This window comes from Micropterus dolomieu, linkage group LG16 (assembly GCF_021292245.1).
Source record: "Micropterus dolomieu isolate WLL.071019.BEF.003 ecotype Adirondacks linkage group LG16, ASM2129224v1, whole genome shotgun sequence".
Taxonomy (NCBI): domain Eukaryota; kingdom Metazoa; phylum Chordata; class Actinopteri; order Centrarchiformes; family Centrarchidae; genus Micropterus; species Micropterus dolomieu.
Genome location: NC_060165.1, coordinates 11,843,316 through 11,851,692, shown reverse-complemented (window position 1 = coordinate 11,851,692; position 8,377 = coordinate 11,843,316). Strand labels below are relative to the sequence as shown.

Genomic DNA, 8,377 nt, shown 5'->3' with positions numbered 1-8,377 from the left:
TGTTGGATAGGTGGTAGAATAGTGTATTTGAAGAGGTAAAACTGCGCGGTCGTGGCTACTTCGAGTCCGGAGATTGTTTATTTCGCCTCCCAGCGTCCCCGGCTCACTCTGAACAAGTTCGTCTGCGAGCCGCTGTCTTTGTGCACCCAGAGGAGCCTCTCAGCATTTAACCAGTCTCTGCGCAAAGGTGCACCCTCTACGTCCAATTTCAGCTGGAAATGCCGGCACTTTAGGGCGACACTGTGAAAAAAGGAAGGATCTGACCTCTTTCAATTAAGAAAAGTTTTGTAATTTTCCAGCTTTTAACCAAAGGCCACGGATGTAGTGCAGATTTATCTCCCAAAACGCGCAACATTTTGAGGACACAGAGCTCTCCACACCAGTCCACGACGCAAACGCAAAATAAAACAGGGTTGGATGCAACTCCCAAAACTTACGACTTATATTCAAATAATTAATGAATTCAAAATGCTTTATAGGTTATTACCAATTACAATAAAACACTTGCTCATTCGCCAGAGTACATTTACAAGACTCAACTAAAAGTGATGTTCAAAAATATGTGGCCAAATATATATATATATATATATATATATATATATATATATATGTGTGTGTGTGTGTGTGTGTGTGTGTGTGAGGATTCACAAAGTGATACATTTGACCATGTACCTAACGTTACATTTAGTAAAACCTTCCCCCGAGATATAACAACTTCCTACACTACGCAAATGAGTAAAGACTGTTAATGAACAATCCTTCATTTGGTCCCACTAAAGCTCCCTAGTATCCCAACACACTTAAATGTGTTCTATTGTTTGCCAAGAGAATATATTGATAAATAAGTGAATTCTACTAAACTAAAATTGCCTAAGATAATTTACTGGCTAGCCATTCTGCTAATGTAAAGTGTAACGATAACTTAATTTCGCAGTATCATAACTAAGTTAACGTTAGTGTTAGCTAAGTAATGTCTGTCAAATAACTGTTTAGCCTCAATTAATTTCCACTTACATTAACTTTCCTACGCTTAACTTGCTTATAACCAACACGGGAAATTAAACCATTAAGAAGGCCAATGTTGTTGTGATATTCTACTTTAATTAAATGACGTGTGGGATAAATTCTACTTTTTGTCACTTCTCACCAAAGCTAGCTAACGTTAGCTTAACTGCAAGAGCTCAGCAACAGCTAAACATAATACAGCTAACTTAGATTAGCGTTCATTATTATAATGAGAGGTGTAGCTGCAGTTCAGCTATTTAATTATATATTTTCTAAAAACAAATACCTACAGTAATGGTCTACACAAAGCTGTTTTTAAGGAAATGTAACTTAACATAATGCTAAAATTGCAAATACCTTGTTTCCAGATCGTTGAGCAGAAACCCCTTTGTTTAGGCAATAAGTTCATATCAGCTGAAAGTAAATAAATGCAATTTCAATGTCAAAGAGATGCACACTTTTGACTGCATAACAATATAGCTGAACACATGAATTCACCCTCTCAAGTACACAGGCTCCAGAGCAACCAAGATAATAAGCTAAAGTTAGGTAGCTAATGAATTAAGTGTGTTCTGTGTTTAATGGGAAATGATCAACTTGCTTAAAGCTAATTAGGGGCAGCTGGGTCAAACATTGTACATCAAAGGTGATGGTATGGTGCAGGTGTGGGATGGTGGTGATGGAGAGGAGGATGAGGGGGTATGAGCATACAGGGTACAGGTCATTTGACAGGGAGGTTATAAGTGGTTTATGTTCAGATGATTTGGGAATAGTTACACAGAAAAGGGAATCTGCAGTAAGAGAGTATGACAGGGAAAAATGTGCAGCTTAATAGCTTAAATTCTGTGGTGAAATAATATAGCTTATAAATCTTTATTAGAGCATTAGTGCCATGTGTGTTAACACCCTTTTATAGAAACAATGGGTCATTTTCATGAGTGTAAAAAAAGGCATCTCATGGATGACTGTTCAGATAATTACTGTAAGTGAAATAAGTTGTTACACAAATACTAAACATTTACTACATATCAGGGTATTGAACAGTGATTCAACAGTATAATATTGTAGTTTGAATAATTTTACAGTTATATTACTTGAACAAAAGCAATATGGTCTAGTTATGTAATATAAGGGGCTCACTCTGTAGTATAGTTTGTAGTAAGAAAAAAAAGTTGGTTAACGTTTGGAGTATTTACACTTGGCTTCTACTCTGGAAGCAGTAACTTAATATTTCTGTCCAGTCTGAAAGTATAGTATTAGACCTACAATATAATAGAAGTTGTAAAAGAAATAGTGTTATGTAGGCTTAGGCTACTACTACTAACTAGCTGTTAGTTGCGTTTTTCTTCCTAAGTATCTTAAGTGTTATTACCTTTTTGTCATACTTCTATAGTATGCTATGGCATTTGTTTTGGTAACTTGAGGATACTGGCTTATCAATAGTGATTCAGGACAGTAGGATGTCCTCAGCTGTTGGCAAGGCCATCAACAGGATGGAAGGCAAGATACTGTCAGACCCCAACTCATATTAAGAAAAAAAATAGGTGTATCAGCTATGTGGCTTAAAAATGTTAAAACAGATATCCCCATTAAACTGTAACACTGTAGTTAGAGACTGCATTAGAGTTTAGTTAAGAAAAGTGTCCCACTTGAACGTAAACTGCTATCCTACTTTACCCATAACAGGATGACGTTTTGATCTTGAGCTAATGATAAAAAAATATTTCATGTAGCCACGAGGTCAGGCGGTATTTGAGAGATATCACATGTGTAAACTCATATAAAAATCCTCCCTACCTATACACCCTACCAAATCAAATCAAATCAAATAAAACACTCAGCTCATTGAATGCAAAGTGGGTAAAAAGTGTGGTCATTGGGGGGAATTTGAGAACTTCTAAAAGAGTTATAATCCCTGCCAGCTCCTTCCTTTAGGCTCACGAGAGCTCTCAACAAAAGGTGCCCACCACTATCGCCTATACACAATTAACTAAAGCACCAGCATTATTCCATTATCATAAGAATGCTGTTTGCAATGGGGGGAGAAACTCCTCGGCATTCATGGACGTCGCCGAATGGAGCCGAGAGCTTTTATCTTCTCAATTACATGCAGGCTGCTTTACTCACACCACCTAGTGACATGTTTGGACACTTTCTGTGCATGACAAATAATTAGTTTGCGCTGGTAATTTCAATAGCCTGTTTATAATTACAGCATTGGCTACAAGTGGGCCTTGTTTGGAGGGACTTGGGAAGATGCTGGAGATTGGGGGTACAACTTCATTTTCCAGTGACATCCACTTGGTAAAAGACAAACAAGATGAACAGATTAGACTGATCAAATATTTTGTTTTCCCCTATTAGGCGTTCTAATAGGAGCAAATATTATGATTGAAAAATGTGTACAGATTATGAAAATCCCGAAACAATCAGTGTAATCAGATTTGTGCTCAACTTTCTTTCCATTTGTGAAAAATTAAAGTCTATTTTCATTATATTTACGTCCTTGAATATATTAGTATCTGACACCCTTGGAGGTGGCATTGGTAGCTGCTGTGATTATGAATTCAGCAGACGACCTGTGCAGTAACTGTTCATCCCAGCAGGAGTATCTGCATAAATGAAGACTAAATAAGAGCAATTCCTCACTTTAAGGTTAACATCATTTGTTCTGCATTGCATTTCTTCCTGAATGCTTTTGATCTCATATGTGGCTGATTTGGGGTCGTGTTAGAGGGAACTGACCACAAGGTGTCAATGTTGTTGGGAATGTGTTTTTCTGTCATTTCAGTCCATTAATGTAAAAAGCACAGAGGAAAGCAGTGGGTAGCAAATGCCTGCTGGATGTCATGCTCAAATAAATCTAATTGGATGTAGCAATTTGTCTGGAGAGCGGTAATAGATGGCAGTAGAGCCAGCTGTACATGTAACTACAGCCACTGCTTCAGTGCTGTTTAATATGTTTGCTAAAGTGGTTTTCACACAGGCCTCAGAATTTCAAACTTTCCACATACACAGCCTCTTTAAAAACATCCTAAAACTGCCCAACCTAATAGTTAACAGTATATAATACACACAGTATATTTTATGCCAAATCTGTCCTCTCAAAAGACAAAAAGATGTTTGGAAATAGTGTAGGCATAACAGTGATCATGAAAAAATAATGCAGCAGCACCATTTGTTGAAAAACTCTCAAACTGCCAGCCGCCCTCAGTGGGGCTACGCATCAAGGCACCAACCATAACCGTGCAGTGTTGTGAGTCAGGGCCACAGTTTTTTTGCTTTTATGTTTTCATGTGTAATCTAACTTTTCTTCCCTCCCTGCCAAGTGAGATTTTGCTTCTTCCTGACCTCTGTCACATGCTGTCTCCTTTTCTTAGATAAGAGAATTACCATGAAAAGGGCCAAATGGGTGCTTAAGCTCGCTTGAACTAAAGGACCTTAAGTACAATTTGACTTGCTGTTACTGTAATATCAATAAAAAGGCTTAGTTTGCAGCCTACTATTGACATTTTCCACATAATCCCCAAGCTAACCTCTCATAAGCCTGGAGAAAAACATCAACATTCGAGTTAATGAGACCTCTATCATTACATCCATATTTTAGGCCTCTTCCAAGAAGTTTACTGACTTATGAGGATAACTCTTTGAATAAAACCTGAGGATTAGATAAGTTTTCTCAGAGTTATCCAGACAACTCAGTAAAGCTGTGTCCCACACTCCCTAGGAGGCTGCTGTCAGTCAACTGGATAGTCAAAAGCCGACAAATTATCCTGAATCACGGGTACATTCTGATCTTTTGGCTTTCGAACGGGGGCTTGACAGAAAAAGGTTGAGAACCACTGGTCTGGTATGACCACTAGCTTATGGCTGCTAATGTTAGCGAGGGAAAGTAAACTTAAGGTAGATGCTGTTAAATCAATATTAAATGAGCCAGTTCGCTGACTTTTTGACTCCTCTATATTTGTGGTAATGTTATACAACATTTTGAAGTAGGGTGGTGATGGTGCAATGGATAAGACACATGCCTTTGGTGTGAGAGACCCAGGTTCAATTCCCTACTGTGACCCATCTACTAATGTGTCCCTGAGCAAGACACTTAACCCCTAGTTGCTCCAGAGGCATGTATAGCACATTGTAAGTCGCTTTGGATAAAAGCGACCGCTAAACGAATAAATGTAACGTTAACGTCATCCCATGTTTCCTTGTAAGGATGCTGTTCAGCAAAATTTTTATAGTCTTGCTTTAAGGTTTATTACAGATATTATACAATGGGGCAATGTAAGAACAGTATTTCTTTTTGTTGTTAGCTGCGATCTCTCTGCGGTCATAGTTTCTTTTTTTGGTGTTTTGCACTCTGAGGGTCTACAGTCACATCTGACTCAGACATGAGGACAAACTAGATGTTCTCCGCAACAGTGGCAAGAAGGACTTGCAAGGGCAAGACAATTATCAGTGCTCACTGCAGGCAAAATGTTGGAAAAAAGATCTAAGAAAATGTTATATGGTGTTATGGAATCTGGGTTTTTGCATGCCCAGATATAGTCATGTTACTAGAATACAAATATAATGAACAAAATTATAAATGCAACACTTTTGTTTTTTCCCCCATTCATCATGGGCTAAACTCAAAGATCTAAGACTTTCTCTATGCACACAAAAGGCCTATTGAGCATGTTTGGGATGCTCTGGATCGGCATATACGACAGCGTGTTCCAGGTCCTGCCAATATCCAGCAACTTCACACAGCCACTGAAGAGGAGTGGACCAACATTCCACAATCACCAACCTGATCAACTCTTTGCGAAGGAGATGTGTTCCACTGATTGAGGCAAATGGTGGTCACACCAGATACTGACTGGTTTCTGGACCCCCCCAATACAGTGAAACTGCACATTTTCGAGTGGCCTTTTATTGTAGCCAGCCTAAGACCCACCTGTGCAATACCCATGCTGTCTGATCTGCATCTTGATATGCCACACCTGTTAGGTGGATGGATTATCTCAGCAAAGGAGAAGTGCTCATTATCACAGATTTTGACAGATTTTTTAACTATATTCAAGAGGAATAGGCCTTTTGTGTACATGGAGAAGGTCTTAGATCTTTGAGTTCAGCTCATGATGAATGGGGGCAAAAACAAAAGTGTTGCGTTTATAATTTTGTTCAGTGTATGTATATGGTTTAGTGTGCAATAAATGATCCTGATGATACAGACTAGATGGACAAGACATGGCTAACACCTTTTAAATTAAAATGGCTAAGTAGCTGAATCCAGGTACAAGCTGTGCTCCCTTTCTCAATCAATCAAATGGGCATTAAACATAATAATAGACAGAAAAGCCGGTTAATAAGGCTCTACTAGCCTTGTAAATTTGGGTGAAACCATTTTCCTGCTAAATCCTTTGTGAGTTACAATTCATATCAACATTTATGTAATCAGGAAAATTATCAAAGCCAGCCTCTGTTTCAAGGTTGATGTTAAATGTTATTGATTTTTCCCATTTGTCAATGTTAGGAATGACGTGTGAGCCCTACCACACGACACACACTGGGTTTGATCTAGAAACGAAGCAGCAAAATAAGCAATATAAGTGAACTGTATACCAAACTGATTTTGCGCATTGGCAGGGCATTCTTTACCACATTGCTTGCTGAAGATGAGCAGAAGGAATATGACGCTCACTGTTAGTATCATTACAAAAATGCATTATTTACATTTTCCTGATCTCTTTTCATGAAGCTTCACAGGTAAGGAAAAGTTCAACAAATTCCAGGAGAGAGAGACAGAGAGAGATTGAATGCTCAGCGCTGAGCAGATATCGGACAGCGTCTTTTATCAGAGTGGGGATCTTGCCACTATAAACAATAACATACAACCAGCGCTTTAAAGTGAGAAGGGCAGTAAAATGGTAGAAACAGAAGAGTCTGACTTAATGTTTTATCATGGTTTCCCATTTCATTTTTTTCTTACAGTACAACAGATGGACATTATCAAAGAGGATTTTGTCTGTGCGGACGTTGCAGCGTTAATGAAATAGTTTGACCACCAAAGGGAAATAATCAGTCTTCAACAAAACGCTCCAAGATGTAGACTGTGTACCAAGACAGGGGGACTGAGCCATGTTAAAAGACTGTATTTCTAACTAATAAGCAGTGTTTTAATGGTTGATAAAGGGTGGAATAAAGAATCAGCTTAGCTCCTACTACCAGAACCAAGAGGGACTCCCAAAGATCTTACGCACTTAATTAGGTGCTCCACAAAATTTGTTTTTCATTTCATTTCCTTGCCAACAGAAGTATTTTGCCCCAGGAGCTATACTGTGAAGAGAGAACACACTGTGCTTTTGTGTTATCAGCCTTTAGAGCTGGACCTTAACCTGACAAGTCATCCTGCTACAGAGAAGAAGCTTCAGTCACAATCCAAGATCCTCGTTCTAAATTTAGTATTAAGAAAAATCTGGTTAGATTACACCGAAACATAAGTTAATAACATGTTATGTTTTAATTCAATACCACGTACACTTTGAAAGAGTCTAAATGGTGCTGCAAGTCACTTTAATTTACGTGATTTATGTTTTATCATAACAAGTGACGGATTATAAAAGAAAAATATAAAAGACTAAATGTTGGCTGTATGTAGGCACCACAATGCTTTGGACTAAATGCTAATGTCAGCATGCTAACATTCTTATGTTTAGCATGTTAGTCAACTAACATTGGCTACTTAACACAAAATACAGCTGAGGCTTATGGGAATGCCATTAGATTTAAAGGTTTAAGGCCAGTTAAGACAGTATTGGACTAATTTTAAATTTTCTCATATGATCTTGCTACATGAAAATCAAGGGACCACCAAAGTTATTAGAATCAATCCCCTTTGGGGACCATTAAAATATGTAAAATGTTTTGGCAATCCATGTAATCGTTGGAAAACATTTCACGAAAAGCTAAAAATTTCCACCTGCTGGTGACACTACATTAAAAAGAAAGGAGATCGCCACCGTTGGACTAATCCCTTTCATCAAACCGTATCTACGGATCCAAATAGTGGATCAGCATCACCATCACTGGAGCCAGGATGCTAGGAAAAAATCCTGAAAACAAAAGTTTGAAAAAGTATTTCCAGATTTCAGCACAGTTCAGGGTTTTCAATGTTGAAAATGGCAATTACAGACGTATCTGATAAAATGTAAGCACAAAATATATAATTTAAGTTCCTTCATGAAACACTGACAGCCACACAGCAACACTTTTTTGCTCTTGTCCAGCAATACAAAATCATGTGAAAACATTGAACGGGTAGTTGCAATAATGACAAGAATATATGCAAACCAAACAAACATCCATCATCAGTGGGACTTTGCCTTCCATT

The 8,377-nt window shown here is 38.1% G+C and overlaps 1 protein-coding gene across 2 annotated transcripts in view; it reads right to left on the bottom strand.

Moving 5' to 3' along the window:
• znf800b (zinc finger protein 800b) overlaps positions 1 to 1,597 on the bottom strand; it is a 31,899-nt gene extending 30,302 nt beyond the window's left edge. The window contains exons 1-2 of one of the 2 annotated variants that reach the window (XM_046071608.1): positions 1,504 to 1,597; positions 1,363 to 1,419 (exon numbers count right to left, since the gene is read on the bottom strand). The gene's annotated coding sequence lies outside the window, so the exon portion shown is untranslated. Of the gene's footprint in view, positions 1 to 1,362 lie in introns of both variants that reach the window. The other variant, XM_046071607.1, reaches the window with a different exon arrangement.
• Positions 1,598 to 8,377: the final 6,780 nt, after the last annotated feature.